Source organism: Pan troglodytes, chromosome 16 (genome assembly GCF_028858775.2).
Source record: "Pan troglodytes isolate AG18354 chromosome 16, NHGRI_mPanTro3-v2.0_pri, whole genome shotgun sequence".
Taxonomy (NCBI): Eukaryota; Metazoa; Chordata; class Mammalia; order Primates; family Hominidae; genus Pan; species Pan troglodytes.
Genome location: NC_072414.2, coordinates 61,695,788 through 61,720,259, shown reverse-complemented (window position 1 = coordinate 61,720,259; position 24,472 = coordinate 61,695,788). Strand labels below are relative to the sequence as shown.

The 24,472-nt window shown below is 46.2% G+C and overlaps 1 long non-coding RNA gene across 20 annotated transcripts in view; it reads right to left on the bottom strand.

The window, feature by feature from the left end:
* Positions 1-6,076: 6,076 nt before the first annotated feature.
* Positions 6,077-24,472, bottom strand: part of LOC104002363 (uncharacterized) — a 249,704-nt gene continuing 231,308 nt past the window's right edge. For 19 of the 20 annotated variants that reach the window (XR_008539336.2, XR_008539330.1, XR_008539328.1 and 16 more), the window contains one exon: positions 6,077-16,614. This is a non-coding gene — a long non-coding RNA (uncharacterized LOC104002363). The remainder of the gene's footprint in view (positions 16,615-24,472) is intronic. The other variant, XR_008539333.2, reaches the window with a different exon arrangement.

The following is a 24,472-nucleotide window of genomic DNA, read 5'->3' as shown; positions in this document are numbered from 1 at the left end:
TTTGAGAGGCTGAGGCGGGCAGATCACGAGCTCAGGAGATCAAGACCATCCTGGCTAACACGGTGAAACCCCGTCTCTACTAAAAAAAATATAAAAAAATTAGCCGGGCATGGTGGCGGGTGCCTGTAGTCCCAGCTACTCGGGAGGCTGAGGCAGGAGAATGGCGTGAACCCAGGAGGTGGAGCTTGCAGTGAGCCGAGATTGTGCCACTGCACTCCAACCTGGGTGACAGAGTGAGACTCCGTCTCAAAAAAAAAAAAAAAAAGAAAAGAAATCACCACCTCAGTCTTTGGCAACCACCATCCTGATTAGTCAGCAGCCATCAGCCTCAAGGCAAGACCCTCCATCAACAAAAAGATTACAACTCACTGAAGCCTCAGATGATCATTTGTATTTTTTAGCAATATAGTATTTTTAATTAAGGTATGTACTTTTTTTAGGGATAATGTTATTGCTCACTTAATAGTGTATAGTACAGTGTAAACATAACTTATGTGCACCGGGAAACCAAAAGAAAATGTGTGACTTGTTTTATTGAGATACTCACTTTGTTGGGGGTGGTCTGGAATGGAACCTGCATATCCCCAAGGTGTGCCTGCGTTGGTCAGAACAAGCCACACAGCCCTCACCTAGGAGGCTGGGAAGTGTAGGAGAGCACGTGGAATAAGTGGGAGTGCCATCTCTCCCAGTCTGCCATTTCTGTGTAGATCTCAAGGTATGCTATTACAGAAACAGTCAACTCTGCAAAGAAAAGGAGACCAGCAAGGTAATGAAAATGAACCATCCATGGCAATGGGGATCTCAGGGGTAAGGAGGGGCCTCTCCTTGCTGCCATTCACTACAACAAGTAGCTCTTGCATGGCAGTCTGTGTTGGAGTTTGTCACGCACGAGTGGCCAGGCTCTTCCACCCACAGTGCCCACATGCTAATGTGATGAGGACAAGGTTGGTATGTAGAGTGTTCCCAGCCTCCCCACCATCTTTTCCAACACCATGTTTGCTACCACCCACCACCAAAATTGTCTTCCTTGCCTGCTCCATTTCTCCTCCCCCAGCTCTCAAAAAAGAGTTCCATCTTGGCCATCCAGGTTCCCAGGATGGGGAGGATGGGGAGAGATGGGCAGTGTTGCAGAGACAGGAGGGAAGGGGTAGTATTCTGGTTTGCTAGGTCAGTTCCTGACTTCTCCTTTGTAAAAAGGAATTGGGGTCAGAAGTAAACTAGAAAGAAAACTAAAGAAGAGTGGAGTCAAGGAGGAGAAAAAGGAAAAGAAAATGAAAACACAGATGTTAAGCCCATCTAAATAATGGAGATATGGAAGAACCAAAGGGAGATGGCACAACAGGTTGACTGGATATAGGAGAGTTTGGAGTGTTTCGTAGAGGGGATGTTTTTTGAAGCATAAGGTAATGAGACAGAGAACTAAAAGCAGGTCTCATTCTTTTCATTCCTTTGAGAGATGTGCATAAAGATTGAAAATCTCTTACTTTCTTTTGGTTATTGGATTGTGCTTCTTTGACTATAACTTAATGTAGAGACTGGGTCACAAGGACTCCCTGCATTTACTCAAGTTACATTAATAAAAATTCAAAACTAAATGAGTAGCATATTCTTAGGGCTTGAAAGGCAAAAGCATAAAAATCAAGAAGTGGCCATAACTTCTCAGAAAGGTATTAATAAGCTTTGGTAATTTTGGGAATGACAAAGAATGAGGAGAGGAATGTGCAGCAGCAACAGCAAGAAGCCCCTCTTCCCTGCCCTCCGAGAGCTCGGCGGGTTTTTGATGCTTGTCTTCCACTGAGGTCACCAGGCCTGAGCTCCATTTCCTGGACACACGCTGACTAAGGAGTAGCTCCTCCCTCGCTCTGTTCATTGTACCTCCACTTGTGGAGGCCACGGTGACATTAGCTCTGTTGGCTACCACATCCCACCGTTGACTCATATGAAACTTCCTGTCAACTAAAAACCCAACACCTTTTCACTTGTGCTGTTGACCCAGGTATCCCACATCCTGTGTGTGTCTGGTGAGCATCTGAGCCCCATTGTGAGCAAAGGTCTCTATCACCTTGCATGTTGGTGTGCAGTTATTTTGGCCCAGTGTTAATTTCAGTCCTCTTCAGACCTGCCTCTCACCTTCCTGGTATTGTCCATCTCTCTGACCTTCCCACATGCCCCTCGGTGATAAGACAGTTTAGTGCCACATGTGACACAGAGCCCCAGCCTTCAGATCCCAGTCTAGATGCCAAATCTTATTGCATTAATTGCTGTGAGACCTTGGGCAAGTTGCTTGCCCTTGGTTACATATTTATTTCCTGGTCTGTGAAAGGGTAATACAACCTCTCTTACAGTCAGGCTGTGAGGGATAAAATAAATAAGCTTTGTAAAATATTGGCAATAGTTGCTGACACAGGAGTTTCTCAATAAATGTTCACCCTTCCCTCACCTATTTCATTCCAGTCATTGATAAAAGTGCTGAATAAGATATGGCCAAAGACAGAGTCCCTTGGCATGCCACTAGAGACCCTCATCTAGGCTGATGTAGTTAGATTTATCCATTCCATTTGGGTATGGCCCTTTAACCAGTTCCTAATCTATTGAATTGCACCAGCATCCAGTCCTAACTCTTCACCTTGAGATGCGCATGAGACACCTTGCCAAATATCTTGCTCAAGTCCAAACAGATCACATATTTCTCACTTGCCTGTCTAGAAATCCAAAAGGGCAAGTGGGAGAGCCCAGGTGTGGGAATCACAGCGTTTCAGCCACAGTAGTGGGGAGGAGTGGGGTGGGCACAAGTCATACTTTATATTTGATTGCCAGAATGTTGGGCTCCCAGAGAGAAGCCCTGTTTCCCAGCAATGTGCCAGGTAGGCAGACAAGGCAAGAAGTATGACCAAGTATATTCTGTTGCCCAGGAGCTGGCCCAGAGGAGGTGGAAATGTGTGCTGAACTAGGACTTAGGGACCAGAGTTCTAGTCTTACAGTTACTGGGTGACATCAGGCAATCTTGTAACTTCCTGACCTGTTTCAGCTCAGCCACACTGAGCAGATCCTCACTATGAACTATGCCCCTTTAGCCCTTAACTGTTTGCCCAGTTCCTCCCTAGGCTCAGGAAATGGAAGTATTTGACCTGCTGGGTAGTACACATATCCCAGAGTGAGGGTGATGAATATATGGCAGGGTTCCAGGGAGTATAGGGAGCTATACCAAAGGCACAGCAGCTCTTCCTAGAACAGTGGTTAGTTACAGAATTGTGATGTGCATACACACTTATGTGTACCCACACACAAACATACATGCACACGTGGATATGCTGTGGGAAAAAAATAGATTTCCTTAAATTCTGCATGCATTTTTAAAATAAAGCCTGAGATTTCTGAGATATTTTCTGTCTGCCACTGGCATATGACCCCCCAACCCTGTGGGTACAACATCACCTTCCCGACATTTGAAAGTCACCCTGCTGGGCAGAAGGGGCCCTAGAGGCTATCTTGGATACATGAAGACCAAATGGCTGTTCTTGGCTTCCTTGGTGCTCAAGAAAAAGTCCAGCCACTTCCTGTTTCAAGAGCTGCCCCTTTCTCTAGGGCACACTGCCCCTCCGAGTGCCTGTTCCCCAGCCCCAGGAGCTCCCCTGATGCTATGAAGGAGGAGCAGCAATAAAGAGACTGCCCGCCCCATCCCCACCACAATCTGTAGTCACAATTGTGTCTACTCTGGGCTTAATCTTGGGCCCCACTTTTGAGCTGGGAATGTAGGAAAAAAACACTAACTTAGACAGGCCAGAGTTCAAATCATGGCCCTCTCTTATCATGCAAAGGCCTCAGGCAAGTCACCTACTTCTCTGAGATCAGATATGCAAATTGCAAATTGGGATCCTAGGACCTACATCGTTGGTGGTTGGGAAGTTATGGGGAAAAGTCCTCACATATCCTCAAGTGCCTGTCCACCCCACCTTTCTCTTAGTCTTGATTCCTCCAAAATATTAGGTTACCTTTCTTTCTAATTTTTACCTGACAAGGCACAGCATAATGAAAACTGAAACTGGTTGGCCATCAGGAGACATGACTTTGAGACTACCATACTCAATGCTGACTATCAAGTCATGTATATAAACCATGCCTCAGTTTCCTCACCTTTAAGAGAGGAGGGTTGAAACAGATATTGATTATATCAGCTTCCATAGATTGCATTTCTGTAGTGTTCCAGTCATTTCATAGATGCCATTTAATTTATATTAATTCAGTATCCTACAAGAAGGTATTATCAGGCTTTACTCTATGAAAAGGAGTGGGGTGCAGCACTCAAGAACATGGGCTTTGAGCTAAGACTGCTTGACTTCAGCCCCCTGCTCTTTACTCGGCTGTTTTTTGATCTAAGACAAGTAATCTAACCGCTGTGTGCCTCAGTTTCCCTTCTGCAACCTAAGGTGTTTATGAAGATTAAATCAGATAATCCAAGCAAGGGGTTTCACTCAACACCTGGCACAAGAGAAGCCCTGCATAAGTAATTACCCCAGAGGAGCCAAGATATCAGAGACCTATCCAAGGCTACAGAGCACAGGGCTATCCAGCTCCAAGTCCATGCCCTGGTCCTCTGAAGAACGTTGTCTCTTTTACAGGACTGTGGAGGGCCCTCCAAGAGCATCTCTGTATTGACTCTGGAGTTGTTGGGCTGGTGGTTTAGTGCCCAGGAGGAAACCTCTGGAAGTCAGGTGAGAGACATGAGATCCTGGGGAACTCAACCTTCCCCCATGCATGGCAGATATCCAGACCCCAGCATACATGCCCACAGAGAAGACACACACACACACACACACACACACACTCATATATATATGTACACTTAGTACAGGAGCCATTTCTCCAGATCAGCCTGTTCCAAGACTCCAAATCCCAGGGCTGCTGCAAACAAAGCTTTTAATCCACTGCCCCATCAACACACCTGTCCAGGGCAGGTCAATGACAGCCCCTCCTGGGTGCTGTGATGGACACATACGAGGATTCCTCTCACTGCTATGTTTACTGAGCACCTACTATGTGCTAGGTCATAGGCAAGGCAGTGTGACTTCAGAGACAAATAAGCCAGTGTCACTGCAGTCATGGACAAGACTGGCTCACTACGAAACAGAGAATACAGACCAGAAGATGAGTTCAATAAACTCCTGCCAGTACCAGGGATATGAGCTGAGTCTTAAAGTCATTAAGTATCCTCATTATGGGAACAGGGTGAGGAATACAGCCCCCAGGCAGAAGCAGCAACTTAAGCACCTGAGTGGAGTTGAGAGACTCCCTGGCATAACTAGAGCTGGGTTGCGGGGGGAAGAGAGTGATGAGAGATGAGCCTGGGGAGCTACACTGAGGGTTTTGGCCTAGTTCTGTGTCAATGGGAAGACATTGAAGGATATTAATAGGCATAGAGAGAGCATAGGGGAGAGAGTTTTGAATTAGAAGCCTAGGAAGACTTCCTGGAGAAGGTGACTTTTGAGCAGGCCCTGAAATGATGGCCAGCAGTTTGGGAGATAGAGAGGAAGGGACTTGCAAGAAGAGGGAACAGTGAGGGAAAGTATGACAGGTACAGGGCCATCTGCAGAATAGCCAAGGCCACCAAAGGATAGTGGAGGAGATGTCACAGGAAGGGCCATGGAGGGTCAAAGAGGGGAGAGAACACTCTGGGCTGGTGTGGTCAGAGAAAGCTCTATAAAGAAAATGAATGAATCAATGAATCAGCCAGCCAATGAGGAGCCTTGATTGGAGCCATCGAGTGTGACAGGTGTGAGTAAGCATGGGTTCCGTACAAAGGCAGCCTGCCCCTGGCCCTTGCTTCTGCCCTTTCACCACATGTCTCATCGAAACTGACATGTCTGAGATCCCCTTCTTTGGAACCCCACTGGGAATCTCAAAACTAATATTTTGAGCTAATTGTGGTTGCAGATGGAGCAAATCCTAGATTCCATACAACCTAAGCCTTTGATTTTACATCTGAGGAAACTAAAGTCCGGAGATGGAAAGTGACTTATCCGAGGTCACGTAGCAAGAAAGTCAGCATGACTAGTGCCAGGAATCCCAACCCCTCCCTCAGGGCTCCCTCCATCTCACTGCCCTGCCTCTTAGTCGTCAGCCACCAGGGGCTTGTGGTGGACAAAGGCACTTCTCTTTACCACAGAGACTTCTGGAGGTGGACTCAAAGGAACAAATCTGTTATGGTGAGACTTCAAGCAAGGGAGATACATGGGTGTTGTAGTCCCGCAGATAGACCAGGTGGATAACTGAACACATTCCCCAGAGCTGGGGCTGGCCTGAGCCCTAGGCGCAGAGTGGGGAGGTGTGAGGAGCTAGGAGGTTCACCTACATTGATTCAATTTCATAGAAACCTCACGGCAAAGGTGATATGAATCCCATTTTGCAGAAATTGAGGTTTCAGGAGGTTAAGAGGTTTTCCAAGGCATGAAGGTGACAGTATTAGGATTTGCTCTTGGGCCATTCCTTCTTGGCCCGAGAACACCATCACAGTCAGCCTCTCCCATCAGTTACTCTCCTGTCAAGGGCCTGGGCAACCCCACAGTGGAAGATTTGCTCTGCATCAGGTCAATAACAGCCCATTAGGAAGCCTCTGTTTAATAAACCATTAATGTTGAATTATTGAAGGGATAAGAAAGTGCTAGGAAGATTCAGATAGACAGGGGTAGGGAGGGAGTCTAGTAGGGAAGGGCCAATGAAAGAATGTTAATTTAATATCCATGAGCAAGACACCCTCTTGGGTGTGACTGTAGGCATTTATAGCAACCACATTATAACCCGTGTCCCACCATTTTACAGAGAAGGAAACTGAGTCTTACAGAGGTGCCCTAACAGCCACAGGGTGTGGACACAGGGGGCACTGGCAAGTTCAATTATTAGGAATACCTTTGTTTATCATATGAGCTTCACTCATGAAAATTTTTACCAAACTTTATAAAGTGAGGCTGATCCTTTGAGCTAGAAAAAAAAAAGAAGCTGAACCATCTTTTTCCTCCCTGTATCCATTTCAGACACTGCCCCTCCCTGCTGGTCTAGCCAGTCAGTGTTTTCTGCTCTTGGTTAGCAATTTCCTTCCAGCTCCTGGGGCATTTTCCATGACACTCAGCTGGGAATAGAAAAATAAGACAAAAATCAAGCTATGGTATTAGGATCACTTGACCAGGCATTGGAATCCATGATTCTGAAGTCTTTAGGAAACATCATATTTGATGTACCAAAAAAAACTCACTGCCCACATGACCTATTGAGGAGCTCCACAGGAGAGCAACAGCAGGCACACCAATCTCTGCCAAAGGCCCTGATATGGTTTGGCTGTGTCCCCATTCAAATTCTGTCTTGAATTGCGTCTCCCAGAATTCCCGTGTTGTGGGAGGGACCCAGCGGAGGTAATTGAATCATGGAGGCTGGTCTTTCTCATGCTATTCTCATGATAGTGACTAAGTCTCATGAGATCTGATGGGTTTATCAGGGGTTTCTGCGTTTGCTTCTTCCTCATTCTCTCTTGCTGCTGCCATGTAAGAAGTGCCTTTCGCCCTCCACCATGATTATGAGACCTCCCCAGCCATGTGGAACTGTAAATCCAATTAAACCTCTTTTTCTTCCCAGCCTCAGGTATGTCTTTATCAGCAGCATAAAACCGGACTAATACAGTAAATTGGTACCAGGAGTGGGGTGTTGCTGAAAAGATACCTGAAAATGTGAAAGCAACTTTGGAACTGGGTATCGGGCAGAGGTTGGAACAATTTGGAGGCCTCAGAAGAAGATAGTAAAACGTGTGAGAAAGTTTGGAACTTTCTAGAGACTTGTTGAATGACTGACCAAAAACCTGATAGTGATATGGACAATAAGGTCCAGGCTGAGGTGGCCTCAGATGGAGATGAGGAACCTTTTGGGAGCTGCCTCAGATGGAGATGAGGAACCTTTTGGGAGCTGCCTCAGATGGAGATGAGGAGCTTGTTGGGAACTGGAGCAAAGGTTACTCTTGTTATGTTTTAGCAAAGAGACTGGAAACATTTTGCCCCTGCCCTAGAGATTTGTGGAACTTTGAACTTGAGAGAGATGGTTTAGGGTATCTGGTGGTAGAAATTTCTAAGTAGCAAAGCATTCAAAATGTGACTTAGGTGCTGTTAAAAGCATTCCATTTTAAAAGAGAAACAGAGCAAAAAGTTCAGAAAATTTGCAGCCTGATGATGCAGTAGAAAAGAAAAACCCATTTTCTGGGGAGAAATTCAAGCCAGCTGCAGAAATTTGCATAAGTAGCAAGGATCCTAATGATGATTTCCAAGACCATGGGGAAAATGTCTCCAGGCCATATCACAGACTTTCACGGCAACCCCTGCCATCACAGGCCCAGAGGCCCAGGAGGAAAAAGTGGTTTTGTGAACTGGGCCCAGGGTCACCATGCTGTGTGCAGCCTAAGGACTTGGTGCCCTGTGTCCCAGCTACTCCAGCCATGACTGAAAGGGTCCAACATACAGCTCAGGCTGTGGCTTTGGAGGGTGGAAGATCCAAGCCTTGGCAGCTTCCACATGGTGTTGAGCTTGCAGGTGCACAGAAGTCAAGAATTGAGGTTTGGGAACCTCCACCTAGATTTCAGAAGATGTATGGAAACTCCTGGATGTCCAGGCAAAAGTTTGCTGCAGGGATGGGGCCGTCATGGAGAACCTCTGCTAGGGCAGTACAGAAGGGAAATGTGGGGTCAGAGCCCTGACACGGAGTCCCTACTGGGGCACTGCCTATTGGAGCTGTAAGAAGAGGGCCACTGTCCTCCAGATCCCAGAATCCACCAACAGCTTGCACTGTACACCTGGAAAAACCACAGACACTCAATGCCAGCCCATGAAAGCAGCTGGGAGGGAGGCTGTACCCTGCAAAGCCACAAGGGCAGAGCTGCTGAAAACCATAAGAACCTACCTCTTGCGTCAGTGTGACCTGGATGTAAGACCTGGAGTCAAAAGAGATCATTTTGGAGCTTTAAAATTTGACTGCCCTGCTGTATTTTGGACTTGCATGGGTCCTGTAACCCCTTTGTTTTGGCCAATTTCTCCCATTTGGAACAGCTGTATTTACCCATTATCTGTACCCTCATTGTATCTAGGAAGTAACTAGCTTGCTTTTGATTTTACAGGCTCATAGGTGGAAGGGACTTGCCTTATCTCAGATGAGACTTGGGACTTGTGGACCTTTTGGTTAATGCTGAAATGAGTTAAGAGTTTGGGGGACTGTTGGGAGGGCATGATTGGTTTTGAAATGTGAGGACATGAGGTTTGGAGGGCCAGGGGGAATGATATGGTTTGGCTGTGTCCCATTCAAATCTCAACTTGAATTGTATCTCCCAGAATTCCCATGTGTTGTGGGAGTCACCCAGGGGGAGGTAATTGAATCATGGGGGCTGGTCTTTCCCATGCTATTCTTGTGATAGTGAAAAGTCTTATGAGATATAATTGGTTCATCAGGGGTTTCGTTTTGCTTCTTCCTCATTCTCTCTTGCTGCCACCATGTAAAAGTGCCTTTCACCCTCTGCTACGATTATGAGACCTCACCAGCCATGTGGAACTGTAAGTCCAATTAAACCTCTTTTCTTCCCAGCCTCAGGTATGCCTTCATCAGCAGCATAAAAACGGACACTCCAGCCAACTGCCCTAGGGACAGTCAGTCAGGTGGCCATCCCAGCCTCCTCCAAAGCCAGTAGCTCATTAAGCCAGGAGGGAAAAACCTATATAGTGAAGGCTTTGCTGGCAGCTTAGATGGAGAACTGGGGGCAAATCAGGGCAACATGAAAAGCCACTCCTCCACTCTCCAGGGAAAATCCCAGCCTCCCACCCCACTGTAGCATGGAGAGTTTGCACACGGTATATACTTAATACATATAAGTTGAATGCCTGAGTGAATACATAAATGACCCTTTGATAATCTGATTCCTCATCTGTCATAATCAGCTCAGGCTGCTACAACAAAATACCATAGACTGGATGGTGGCTAAAACAACATACACGTATTTTTTCACAGTTCTGGAGGCCAGAAGTCTGAGATTATGATGGGTGTCAGCACAGCTGGGTTCTGGTGAGGGCTCTCTTCCTGGCTTGTGAACAGTTACCTTCTTATGATGTCCTCACACGGCAGAAATATCTCTTTCTTCTCTGTTTTTTGTTTGTTTGTTTGTTGCTTTTGTTTTGTTTTGTTTTTGAGACAGAGTTTCACTCTTGTTGCCCAGACTGGAGTGCAATGGCATGATCTCGGCTCACTGCAACCTCCACCTCCCAGGTTCAAGCAATTCTCCCACTTCAGCCTCCCTAGTAGCTGGGATTACAGGCATGTGCCACCACGCCCAGCTAATTTTTTGTATTTTTAGTAGAGACAGGGTTTCACCATGTTGGCCAGGCTGGTCTTGAACTCCTGACCTCAGGCAATCCACCCACCTTGGCCTCCCAAAGTGCTGGGATTACAGGCATGAGCCACCACGCCTGGCCTTCTTCTCTGTTATAAGGGCACAGTACTGTTGGATTAGGGCCCCACCCTTATGACTTCATTTAATTTAATTAATTCCTAAAGGTCTTATCTCCAGATACAGTCACATTGGGAGTTCAGGCTTCAACATATGAATTCATTTCATAGGACCAACCAAGGAAGGAATTTAATCATGATGTCATAAAAGGCTGCCAACATTCAATATGCCTCTCTAGTAAACCTAGCAAAGGCCTTTGCCATCCTTGCTCCATCTGGGAGCCCCTTAGAGTAATTTTGCTATATTCTCTTAAGGCTGCCATGACCAAGCCAGGTCCCTGTAGAGCCTGCCTAGTGGATACTGTATTCAAGTCTGAGAGGGGGAGTTCAAAGTCCTCAGCAGCTTCCTGCAGAAGACAGCGCTGTGAAAGATTGGAGATGCATGGCTCTTCCTGGGCGCAGGAAGAGTGCTGTCCTGAAAGCTGGGCCTTCCTGTGTCCTTCCATTCCCCTGTAAGACCTTAGGCAATTCGCTCCCCTTCTAGAGGCCATGTTTAAAATGAGGGTGGCAAATTGATGATTTCTGAGAGCCTCCCACTACTCTTGCTTTACCTATGTCTAGAGAAAAGTAGATTCAGAGAGACAAAAGTAAACTGCTTAAGATTTAGGCCAAGAAAGAATTCTGACTTCTTTGCTAACTGTCGAGAACCCTTGGGCAAATGGTTTAATCTCTGAATTTCTCCGTATGGAGATGGCGGTTATAATAATTACCTCCTTCAGGGATTTCCAGCATCACTGTGATAGACTGATTGTTTTAGGGCCCTGATTCTTCACCCTTCTCTGTGCCCATGAACTTTGCCTGTGACTTTGTAAGTCCTCCTGCTATAAAGAGAGAGAGTCTTTCTCCCTGCTGTGGGTGGAATGTTTGCCTTCTCCCAAAACGTATATGCTGAAACCTAAACACCAACATGATGGTATTAGAAGATGGGGCCTTTGGGAGATGATTAGGTCATGAGTAATCCCATGAATGGGATTACTACCCTTATAAAAAAAGGCCCCAGAGAACTGCCTTGCCCATTTCGCCACATGAAGACACAGTGAGAAGGCAACATCTACGAACAAGGAAGCGGGTCCTCACTAGACACCAAATCTGTCTGCACACCTTGATCTTGGACTTCCCAATCTCCAAATCTCTGAGAAATAAATTTTTTTTTGTTTATAAGCTACCTAGTCTATGGAATTTTGTTAGAGCAGCCTGCGTGAACTCTGTGATTCAGAGTTCGGCCATGTCACTTGCTTTGGCCAGTGAGATGTTAACAAATGTGACACAAGCAGAAATTTGGGAAAGTGCTTACAGACTCGGTTTGCTTACTTTTGCACTCTGCCATGGCCATGAGAACATGCCTCAGCTAGCCTGCTGGAGGGTGAGAAACACACAGAATGGAGCCAATATGCCCTAGTTGTCCCAGACGAGGCCAGCAAAGATCACCCAGCAGCCAACCCATCCCCAACACATAAAGAGCTCTGCCAAGGCCAAGAGGACCTCCCACCTGACTCATCAGACCAACAAGCTAAAAAGACTGATTTTTTTAAGTCACCGAGTTTGGGATGGTTTGTTGTACAGTATTATTTTGGCAATTAATAACTGACACAATCATAAAATGACACACAACAGGTACTCAGTAAGTGTTTATTTCCTGCATCATCTCCCCACCCCAGACCTTCAAGTGCAAACTTAGTTCTTATAACGATAGTTGGGAGACATAAATTGTGGTCCTGGTGCATTTTAAGCTTCAATCTCATTGTTACTCCTGCTTCAGATTGATTACAGACGCTGACTGCTCAATTTTGATTAAATACTAAATCATAAGCTGCTTACAAAATGCCTGCAAAAAGCTGACATTTATGAAGTCCAATAAACTACTTGTAAGAACAGGAGTGCTAGATTGGGAGAAAAAAATAAAATCTTCATCCAAACAAACATCGGTTGACAGCAGACAGATGGTCAGAATCCCTTACTTGTAAACTGGAAAAATTAAGATTTGGCAAGAGTTGTCTGAAAAGAACTAGCAAACATCAAAGTTTCCCCTTTCAATGCTGGTGTTTTTCTGGGCCCGACTTCAATGTTTTCACAGGCTACTGCACGGAAAAGGTGTTGCAGGCCTCCGCGTTGCTGGCAAGGAAAGGCTAAGAAATACCAGCAACGATTTATAGGAAGCAAGGTTGCCAACATTCCAAAGAGTGAGCGTTTAAAAGCCAGCAACTGCACATTCCCATAAATCCCCATAACTCAGCATCAGGCCTTCCCCTTAATCTGCTGAGGTGTGAGGGAAGGGAAGGTGGAATTTTCTAACTCGATTTTCCACTTGGATCAGCTTTCACAGGGGTGACTGTTGAGTTAATCTTTCAGGGGCCGCAGAAGTCTTAATAGTAATGGAATCCACCCTTAAAAGCAGAGGGCCGGGCTCTCCTCATGTTTGTTAAATGAAGGAATAAGGGTGCTAAGAGGGGCTTTGGCTCTGGCAACAAGCCCCATAGCTTCAGGAGAGGCAAAGGCTTTGACTGTCCTGGTTCTCATTTTTCCCTGACTTCTCAGTGACCTTAGAAGTGTTCAGAGAGTGAGTTTGTGCAGATGAGGTGAGCTTGTGTAGTTATCTGGCTATGTACAGAGTATGCCAAGGATTGGCAAGCTGGCATGGCTCCAAACATGGCCCTCGTGCACCCCTTGGGAGCATTGCTTCTGCTGCTTTGATTGCTCGGGACTCACACAAGCCCATGACTTTACAAATGACAGAACTTGGGGGCCTGCAGTGTTCCACACTGGACAGATCATGGTCTTTAGGCTTGGGAACCAGACCTAGCCATCCTTGTCTCCTCTTGGCTGCACGGGCGAGGTCCTGAGCCTCGGTTCTCCATCCTCCAAATGGAAATCATGTCTGCCTCACCTGGTTATTGAAGAGGGTGGTGACATAGACAGAACCTAGAGGAGACAAACTCATAAGCAGGTCATTGCAATATATAGTGGGTGTAATGATAAAGATATGCCTGAGACATTATGGGAACACAAAGGACATCTGGCCCAGTCTGGGGCTGGGTTGGGGTTTACAGGGAAGCCTTTCCAGAAGAAGTGACACCTGGACTGAGTCTTAAAAGTTGAATAGGAGTTAACTGACAAAAAAGATAGAGATGAGCCTTCCAGGAAGAGAAGACCAAGTAAGCAAGTTGTTGTCAATCGGTTTCTGTTTGGATACCCCCAGTGATGGCCTGTTGACAAGCCCATTGCAGCTAAGACAGCTCAGACTATTAGAAAATTCATTTATAAAGAGGAAAGTCTCGCTGTGGTCCTAGTCCCCACACAGGGAATATATTGAAGCCAGCTCTTGTGTCTTTACTTCTCCTTGCAAGAGGGTCCCGGCCTAGCAGGCATTGCTCATGCATCAGAGTGAAGTCCTACACCACACAGGCTTCTTACCTGAATCCTAGCCCAACATTCCAAGAGAACAGGGGTCAAAGCCCTGAAAATGCCCAATGGGCTCATTTGGTAAATGAGTAACCTTGGAATTGGAGCTTGATTTCAGAGTGAAGGATCTAGCTCATGCTGCAGGATTCGCTCAGGATAGAGGGTCTGGCCCAGCTCTGCCTCCAAGGGTCCATCAGAACTGTAGTCTCAAGTCCTGATTGACAAACAGAGATATGGAGAAAGCCATAGCTCAATCTACCCTCAGGGAGTAGTGAGTAGGGCAGGTGTGTCCAGAGTCAATACACAACATGATTTAGAAGCAGACCTGGCACACAGTCAGAGCTCTGCAGGTGTGGGCAGGTGTGTCCAGAGTCAATACACAACATGATTTAGAAGCAGACCTGGCACACAGTCAGAGCTCTGCAGGTGTTTGCTGGTGTTATTATTACCTCTCAGAGGTGGAGTAGGTAAACCTGTGTGACCTAAAGGGCCCAGCCCTAGACTGTCTCCCCCACCTGCCTGGCACAAGCCTGAAATTAACTAGGACTTGTCCCTTTGTACAACACAAATAATAGATATTCCTGACAGAGCTAACTCTGTGCCTCAGACCCCTCCTCTAGACAATGGAAGCAATAGTACTCTAGACAATGGAAGCAATAGTCCTCTAGACAATGGAAGCAATAGTACAATGGAAGCAACAGTACTTCACTTACAGTACTTAACTCCGATGACAATTAAATGAGCTAATCAATATAAAAGCACTCAGAACAACGTCTGGCATGTAGCACCACATACATGTTTGTTAAGATGATGATGATGGCGATGACTATTCATTATTCCAGGTACTCAGTAAATGTGTGTAGCAAAAAAGAAAAATAACAGAAGTGTGTGATAGCTCAGAGGGAGACCTATGGTTATTTACTATGTACATGAAAAACCCAGTAAAATATCACTCTATTAAAAGACCAAGTGTGTTCTCACCTCCCACAATTCATGACTTAGTTCCCACTTGCTGGTCACTGGAATCAGCTGCCTCTTCTTTGCCTCCCCTGGGAGTTGCCAAAAGCAGTGAAAGGAAAGAGCTCTGTGCTTGCTGCCAGGAGACTTCTGTTTGAGTCCCTGTCCCATCCCAGTTCTCCAAGCTCTGCCCCTCCCAGGGCCTCAGCGGCCTCCTGTGTAAAGTGACAACTGGTGGCTATGGCCACAATAATATTTAAACACTTACATACTGCAATTCCCCTTCCGAATCCCTCAGTAACGTCTCCTAATTAATCACCTAGTATACTGCATTCTAAATTAATTAAATTAAAAGTAATTAAATCCAGGAAATTGAAATTAGTCTAATTAGATTAGAGGCACATCCAGTGATGGTGGTGAGGGGTGCCACATAAATTGGCCAATTTTGGTGCAGAAAAGATAGATTATATACAGGCTGTTCAGAGGGAGAGGCAAGCCTTACAAAGAATAAGTCCAGGTGGGCAGAATAATGATATGGATGATAATAACAATGGTAAACACAAATAACAGGTTCTACCTTCATCAGGGCTTTCCCGGGCGGAGCCATACTATTGAATCCCCACAAAACCCCTCCAAAGTAGGTGCTGTTGTTATCCCTGCTTGAAAGATGGGAAAACAGAGGCTGTAGGGTATGGAGGATCATGATAGAAACCCACATGGTCTGACTTCTGAGGCCCCTCCAGCCCTCTCCAGCCAGCCTCCTGGATCTTTATGTAGAACTGATCGCCTGCACTGGACAGTGGAAAGTGGTGGGTGGTGACCCCCACACCTATCATCCAGTATGGTCTGGTGATGTCAAGAGCAGCTGACTTTTATCTTCCTATGATGCATACACGATGGATGATGTTCACAGACATGCCACACTCAAGCATGGTTCTGGCCAGACATGGTGATCAAGAACTGTGAGGTGTCTGAGATGACTTTACCCTGCTTGGAGGCTAGCAGAAGACACAAGACTCCTGGGTCAGAGATCAAAGATTTCATGACTCACAGAAGTAGCAGGATCCAGAAGCAGTGCTTTTTTGCATTGGCTCCCTAAGCTCCAAATCTTACAGAGCAGCATAGGAAGGGCCACAAGGCTCCTGCACACACCTGCACTACAGGAGAGAAACCCCAAGTGGAGGGAAGGTGAATCTTTCCTAAGGAACACTAAGCCTGCCTGCTCTTGGTTTCAGAGAGAGATACTATCTCTCATACTTGTAGTACAACATCCTTGGAAAGATCATCTGGAACAAAGGCAGTCAGTACCTCTGCTCACAAACCATGCAGAAACTTGAAAGACCCACGGAGAATTGTCTCAAACCAACTCTAGCCCTGGTTTTTATAGCCTTAGCTTCTGGCAAATCCTCTCATGAATGCATCACTCTATCGGCCACTCTGATTAATTTGACCAACAGAAGGGGGGACAAAATCGATTTAGTTAGTCTCCTATAGCATTTAATTAAGGTTACTACCAACAGGATCCATGCAGCGAGACAAGACTAACCTGCAGCACTGGCCTCAGCCATGACCTCCCCAGGGTCCTGCATCCAGCCAGGTGAACGGATGCCATCAACAACCTGGGTCTACCTTAGAAAGCCAGGTGGATACATTTCTCTACTGACCTTTCCACCCAGCTCAAGGCAGTGATCCAGGTAGAGCAGGATGTATTTGGAATTGCAGAGACTCCATCTTGGCCTACAAGGAAAAAGTGTAGGGTAATTCTATTGTCGTCGATCACAACCCTGGTCAGTGAGGGGAGGCTGACATGAATGCTTTCCAGGTCGCAGGCCAAGGTGGGGTCGGCTGAAGTCAGGGTCAAATTTCATGCCTCCTTTTCTAATTGGAGGGGTCCCATTATAGGGAAAACAGTTCATAGGGTACCCATAAATAATGACTCAGTTATCTGTCTGGGAAGGTCACTGTGTTTACAGTAGGGAGACAATGTAACATCTGGCTTCCACACAATTCACAATTACAGTCCCTGGGATGCATATGGTGCCCCTAGAAAGGAAGTATTGTCCACAGTTGTTGGGGATCCCCAAATGGGACTACATCAGCTAGGGGCACAGGTTGATTGGTTCCAATATGGCCTCTCCGTGGGTGGTAAGACTTAGGGTTTTCAGTGCCAATAATGGAGTCCCTGTTTTCAAAGATTCTGCCTGAAGGCTGTCTGTCCAACTTGTCCTGTCTGTCTACACTCCTAGTCGGGTGACATTCTCTTGCCCCATGGAATGACTGAGCAAATAGCATGAGAATGTGGTTGGGAAAGTTATCCAGAGGTGCTGGCAGGTGCTTTGCATGGGAAGTGCAGGAGCCGGGGTTAAGGGGAGTGGGGACCAAGCCATGGCTGGAGCCAGTGGGAGGGGCCAGCAGAGACAGCAAGCAGTTACATGAAGGCACTTGAACAGTTTGAGAGAGCAGCACCAGTGCCTCGCTCTTGGGAGGAAGACTCCAGGAGCGGTTCTGAAAGACAAATTTCATCAGTGTCCCTCCCTTCCCTGTACCTCTAAGTACAAGTACAGGCTAAGGTATTCCCTCTGTGGGTGCCATGGTCAATGCCCTTCCTCAAGTGCCCTTCCAATAAATATAACATCACCCTTTTCCCAATAATCTCCTACTCATATGTACATCTTTAATCCAGAAGTTTCAATTGCAAGAGTGACAAAAGCATTTTCATAAAACATGGAGAGATCCATTATATCCCCCACTTTTGTTGATGTGGCCCACAATAGGGTGCTGAATGAGCTGTGTACTAAGACAAGTGGTCACTATCCTAATGACCTAAGGTCAGGTCAATCCAACAAAACAATCCAGGTGGCCAAACCAGAATTACATTTACCTCTTCCAGGCCTTCTTTGGGCTAGCCTGGGGTTGCTTTTAAGGGAAAGGAAGATGTGTCAAGCCTAGGAATGGTCAGAACAGAATCTTGAGTTTTAAAAATAGGTCCGATTACCCGCCCCTTCCACTTCATCACTTTTACCTTGATCATTACTCAGGAAGCAGCCGAGGAGGGAGAATCCCTTTCTGGACAGCAGCATTCAATGACCACTTACTAAGGTGTGTGGACCAGGAGGAGGTGAGCAGAGCACAATCAAAAACAAGGAAGGAAGGGAGAGAAGGAGACAAAAAGGAGAGACCTTGCTCTGGCATAACCACACGCAACAAATTAATCCCCCATATTCCCATCTAAAACATCAGCATTCAGACTACTGCCCAGTTGTCCCCAAGGGTCCATTCTGATAATTTCAACCACACAAAGGAAATGTTTGCCCAAAAGGTGAAAATCTCCACCTCTATCAAGAGAGGAACCACTTGCTGTTTTGAAATGACAATTTTTCCATCTTCTACCCATCACGGGGTCAAGCACTCCCGGTTCCTCCTCTCAGGCAGCTGGCATCCTGCCAGCATGCCACTCATTCAAAAGAGCTCTACCAGGGCCCAAAACAGCACAGGCAAGCTTCCCAGATGGCTGCTTAAATTTGATACAAAGGTACATTTTAGACTTTCTAGGGAGAAGTACGCATTTCATATCTTTCAAGGAAGCCTCCATGATATTAATTTTTACAACTGAGTTGATAAAAATGAGGCAGCAGGAAAAAATGAGGCTACGCTCACTAGCAAATACTTGCCCTGCTGATGTTGCAAATTAAGAACAGCATTATGGGATATCTTGGGGTGTGTTTCAAGGTTTGCCACTCCTTTAGCCCAACTTGGGCAAAGAGACCATATCTTACCTGCCCGAATGCATGGCATGGTATAGGAATGCTGGTGGTTAGAACAAGGGGCCTTAGTTTGTAAAGAAAGCCTGCCAAGGTGGTCGTGTTTGGAAATGCCAAAGTGACATTATGGGGAGCAGAATGGAGCAGGAGTGAGAAATATCAACACCTAGAGTGTGTCCCTTGTCTCTACCACCCCTCCCACCAACAATTAGCCTGACCTTGGCCTGAGATATTATACCAACTACAACTTTCACTGTTTCTTTGCTTAATTTGCTTCACTGCTGGGGGGAAAACAAGACCTGAAGAGGAATAAAAGCAGCTGGTTTCTTTCGACCATCAAAGGCAGAACTGGATACTGCTGCACGGTGATTTTCAAGGCAATTCAAAATTCAAATTAGCCAAAGCTGACTCCCTCCCTCCTCACTCTCCTGCGCTCTCTATCTTTGTCTCTCTCTCTCTCTCTCTCTCTCTGCCTTTTGCACGACTTTGTTCACAAAGCAGAACTATTCCTAGCCTCCTGTGCTCCACTTTGAAGCCAGCCCATGTTTTTCCACTTCACCCCTTCATCCTTCTGGGCAGCGGTTTCTGCCTCATCCAAAGGAATCAATGAGGAGGCTCAAATGCCAATCGTTTACTTTTTCCAAGAAGGGCTTCCAAGGTGCTAATGTGCTTCCCAGCCAAGATACAGCCTCTGGTGTGTGTTTGCTGGTGATAATAATACATCAGCTAGGTAGGGTGGATTCCGGAGGCCTGACTGGGCACAGCAAGGCCTTCCTGAGTGCTCTCCAGCTGGGGAAGGAAATGATGGGGAAAGGAGAAGTGACAGAGAAGCAGAATAGTGCTGGAGGAATGAATTTCATGGCCCATTATTTCAGTAGTGTGTGTTCAGAGTCCACGGTGCACCTGGAGCCAGTTCCAAGTCCATCTCCTGCAGGAAGCCTTTTCTCATCCCCTCTGCTCCTCAGAGATCACCTGCTCCCCTTCCTGGGCAGTCCCAGCCCTCTCTGCCTGGCCAACCCCTTGGGTCCAGGTACACACAGCCTGCTGTGTGTTAATTGCTCTGTGTGTATGGAAACCCAAACACAGTGCCTGATGCAGCATGGCGCTCCATGGTGTAGTCCCTGCGCCCTTTGCCTCTGCCCTGTCTCCCTTCCTAGAAGTCAGCTCCATGACAAAAGGGGCCTCTTCATACTCCAGTGGCCCCAAAGCTCAGCCCAAGTCCTTCAATGTCTTGGTCACAGACAGAATCCAATAACTACTTGGAAATTGCATGACGGTTTCCTTCAAACATTGTAAGAGCTTGTTTTTCTCTTTTAATGACTAAAGAAAGCCCACATGTTAAAAATCTTTCTAACCTCATCTCTGTTGCTACTTGCCCCAGGCCTCTAGACCAAGTCACCAAATTTCCCTTTATTGTTCTACCAAAGGGTTAGGCAGTTTCTAGTACAATTAAAAATTCAATGGTAAAGGGCTTCTCTTCTCCACTTGGTAACTGATTAACTTGGAGGAGCTAGGCCAGATTATAAGCTCCTGAGCTCCCCCAACTCAATGTTCGGTTAGGATGTACTGTAGCCAGGCCAACGAGGTCTCTAGACATCCCTGAGATCATAAAAATAGAAAGTAAGGCCCCACTGCCAGGTTGAGTTGTGCAAAGGGAGCTTTGAGCAGTCTGCAAAGAGCCTCTAGGCTGCAAGAGGAAGGCCTGGCCCCTGAAGCCAGGTGGACTGATGTCTCCAGTACTAATTTAATTAGAGTGGTCCAGGGAGGCCTAACACAGGAGGTGATGTGGGAGCTGAGGTTTGAATAGCAAGAAGAACCAGCCAAGGCAGGTTCTAGGGAAGGCCATTCCAGGCAGAGGGAACAACTACCACACAGGCTCTGGAGCAAGAGTAAGCTTGACATGTACAAGGAATCAAGACAGGGCCCATGCGGCTAGAACATGGTGGACCAGAGAAAAATGGAAGTTGGAGAAGAAGACAGGGCCAATTGTGTGGGGCCTTTCACTCCGTGGTAAGAAGTTTGAACTTTAAATGCAACAAAAACAATTGAAGAGTTTTGCTTTTTAATTAAAAAGAGCGATATTTCAAGGTTCTTCTGGCAGCAGTATGGAGAGTGGCTGTCAGGGCAACCTGGGTGGAAAGAAAGAGGTGTGTTAGGAAGCTGTTACAGTTGGTCATGGAGGACTTAATGGCTTGGGCCAGAGGGATGGAAATGGAGAGGAGTGGACAGATTCAGAATGTATTTTTGGAGCTAGAACCAATAATTCCTACTGACAGATTGTGAGAGGAGAAAAGGGGAGAACCAAGGAGGACTCTGGTGATTTTGTTTTGAGAAGTGGGGTTGGAGGTTAATACCACTCACTCAGATGGGGGAGACTTGGAGAGGACCCGGTTTATGGGCAAAACATCTAGCTTTTGTGTAGGTGATGGCCTGGTGGTAGCTATTGACACCCTCATCACTATTGTAGTGGATGCAGTGGTATGCTGCCCAGATCCCCTCTTCAGAGCCAAGACCCCAATCCTCCAGCTGATGGGAAGGTCACAGTTATTACTCATCAGAAACCTGCTCTCCTTCCGAGGCCATGCCTCCTCCCAAGAGGGGTCATGGCCAATAAAAGGCTGATGTGTAGACACACAGCCCAGGCTTCTTACCTAAATTGGAGACTACCCTAAAGGGCCATCCTTGTTCCAGAGGTCCCCGGATCAGCCAGGGCCTCTGGTGCAGCTGCACGTCTCTCAGCTTCTTCCTCTGCCCTGTCTGCCTCCTCACCTCCTCGCAGATGATTTCCCACTAACACCTACCAGCTTCTCACACCACCTCTGTCTCAGTCTGGATCCAGAGAACCTAGTGTAAGACAACTATTCTTATCACCATAATCGTTATTACCAGGTCATTTCCAGACTCCCAACCAATTTGAAAACTCTGTTATGAAGCATTCTGAAATAGCCTTTCAAACTTCTTCAACGCCTACTGTCTAAAAAGGCCTAACTCCCCATCTTTGTTCACCACAGCCCCCTCAGAAACAGTTTCTCATCCTAGATTTACTGAGAAAATTATGTGTATGTTGTCAATGCTCTGTCTATAGATGCACATTTGTACAAGTCAGACCCTGGGTCCTGATGTTGAGAAGGGGCCCATACCCAGTGAGTTGATACAGCAGGGATCACAGAGGCCTCCTGATTGATATACCACCCCAAACCCCTGCTCCCAAAGAAGAAAAGAATGTGCTTTCATGGTGTCTGTGTGTGTGTGTGTGTGTGTGTGTGTGTGTGTGTGTGTGTGTGTGATGCCCACATGTAACCAAATGGACTATAATGCTTATAGCTGGACAGATGCAGGGCCATTACATACGACTGCACTAGGTTGTACCCTATACAAATACACCTGGTGAAAAGGATAGTTGGGGGGTAAAATCCAGCCCATATTCTCCTGCCGACCTTATGCCCAGGTATGGTGCAGCATCTTTCTCTACCCACCACACCATGTACCCTGACCCAGGGCTAATTCTGCCCAGAGGGTATACTTTTTTCTAATTTGTACAAAAGCTCCAAAAGAACAGGAACAAGGAGCGCTGGTTATTAAACTCTTGTCCCTCAGCCCCAAATCCACCCTTCTGTTCTCTACTTTGTGCTCCTGGAGATGAAATCCTGCAAGCCACATTTCCCCTTCACTAGCTTCTCCTTACTAGGCCTCCTCCCATTGACTCTTGGAGGGACAAAGAGAGGCAGAAGGAGAGACCCCATCTATCCCATTTGCTGCTTACTCCTGGCCGTATCACTCCACCAGCAGTGAATTCCAGTTCACTGGCTTTTTGCCACACCCTCAGAACCCACCTTGGCATGTCCAGCAACATCAGCACCAATCAGCCAGCACCAGCTTCTCTGAGTTTTAGGTCCTAGCACTGCAGTTTCTTCTCCAAGCTTCCAGGTTCCAATAACCCTGATCTCTTTCTTTGTTCCTCTGTCCTAAAGGTATAGCTGCCTTTTGGCAGTTACTATCTCTGTAAGTCCTCAATGGCCACTTTCTGTCTTTCTGCACCTCCAATTCTTGTTTACTCAGTTCCCTACGTTAAAATCTCTCGTTCAAACAACTTGTGTGAGCTCTGTTTTCCTGACTGACAGTCGTTGGGGGCATAAATGAGAGCCTTTCACAGTCAGAGCCCCCCAGTTACTGTTAGTCACTCATTTATTCATTCAACAAACATTTGTACTATAATTCCTATGTATAGAAGAAGGTGGCTTTGGTTGTATATATACACACACCTATGTAAATACTGTTTATATATTTTGGTATACGTATAGAACATAAATGGGAGAATACACGAAAAATAGATGACAGTGATTCACTCCAGGAACTGGAGGTATTAGATGAGGAAAAGTATGTTTCATATAGCCTTTTGAGTTTTTAACACTCCACATATTACTGTTATATTTTGAAAAACTGATGAAAATTCATGTATTCAATGCCATCTGAGTGCCAGCAAAGGGGAAGCCCTGCAGATGCAGAGGTTTTGCCCCCAGAAATCTTCCTGCCTAGCCCGGGCTGACACTGCAAACCAGCAGAGCACCATATCTCGGTTTCCACTTCTCCTTGCCTTCAGATTTAGAGGAACATTCTTGGAAGATTAGAAGTTGATGGTAGAATCTCCAGCCAGTGTGACTAAGCTAAAGTAAATGAGTGGAACAAAAATATTAAGATGGGGGTATCCTTTGCAACGTCATGTACAGGGGTTCAAAATGTAGAAACAAAGAAAGAGTGAGAGGGGAACTTAGAGCTAGTGGAGCACATTTTGGTTGCACCCCTGTATGCAATCCCACCCATCTGTAGTGAGCATGCAATTTGAGTAAAACTGACCTCAACCCCAGTTGTTGGAGTAGGACTAATGGTTCCAAGCCAAGTGGGGCAATCCTAAGCCTCCTGCCATGGGATATGTTCAGGTAACTCCAGCTTAAGCCAATTAGCTTGAAATTTGGACTTCTGTGTGATGATTATTAGAAATAACACTCTTTCCAGGAGTGATGGTTAAAATATTTGCTAACCTCTCCAGATCAGGCTCTGAACCCCTGGAACCAGCGTAGGCTCAACTGGAATAGATCTGGCTCAGAGCAACCAGTTTGGGAACTGAGCTTAATGCCTGAAGTAGCTCCATCTCTCCCGCTCTGGCTGTAAAGCGTGTGATTGCAGATGCTGCTGGCTGCCTTTTTGTGATCATGAGATAAGCCACCCTGAAAATTAAAAGGATACCGAGAGGAGGACTGGATAAACAGAACTGTACAGCCAGCACCCTGGGCAGACTGTGCCAAGGCCCACACTCTTTATTGTTCAGTCCTGTTTGTATTAGGTTTCAATACTTTGTGATGATGGTTTTCACATCCTCTCAATTATCTTCTTACTTCATATTTGGTTAAGGTTAAACTGAGGTCCAGAGCAAAAAAAAAAGGCCTTGTCTGAACTCTTACAGAACCAGGACCGTAATCTTTTGTCTGTCAAACCAGTGCTCTCCTAATAAATCATAAAACCTCTTCCACCACATTGTGGGAAGCAGCAGGGACTCCATCAGTGTTTGTTGAGTGAATTAATTACTAAATGAGAATGAGATCAGAGGGAAGTTCTGGCAAGGGCACAAGGTAAGCAAGGGTTTGGAGTGAAGGAGGGACAGTGCGGAGATGGGCAATGAAAAGAAACCCTCAAGAGTTTATTCTATTTTAGTCACATGAACACATTGGCAGTACAAAAGGCTTCCTTAAACTCCAGGGAGTTTCTGTGGATAAATATCTGATTGCCACTTGTCCAGAAACAATCAATATCCAAAGCACAGAAAGCATTTGGAAGTT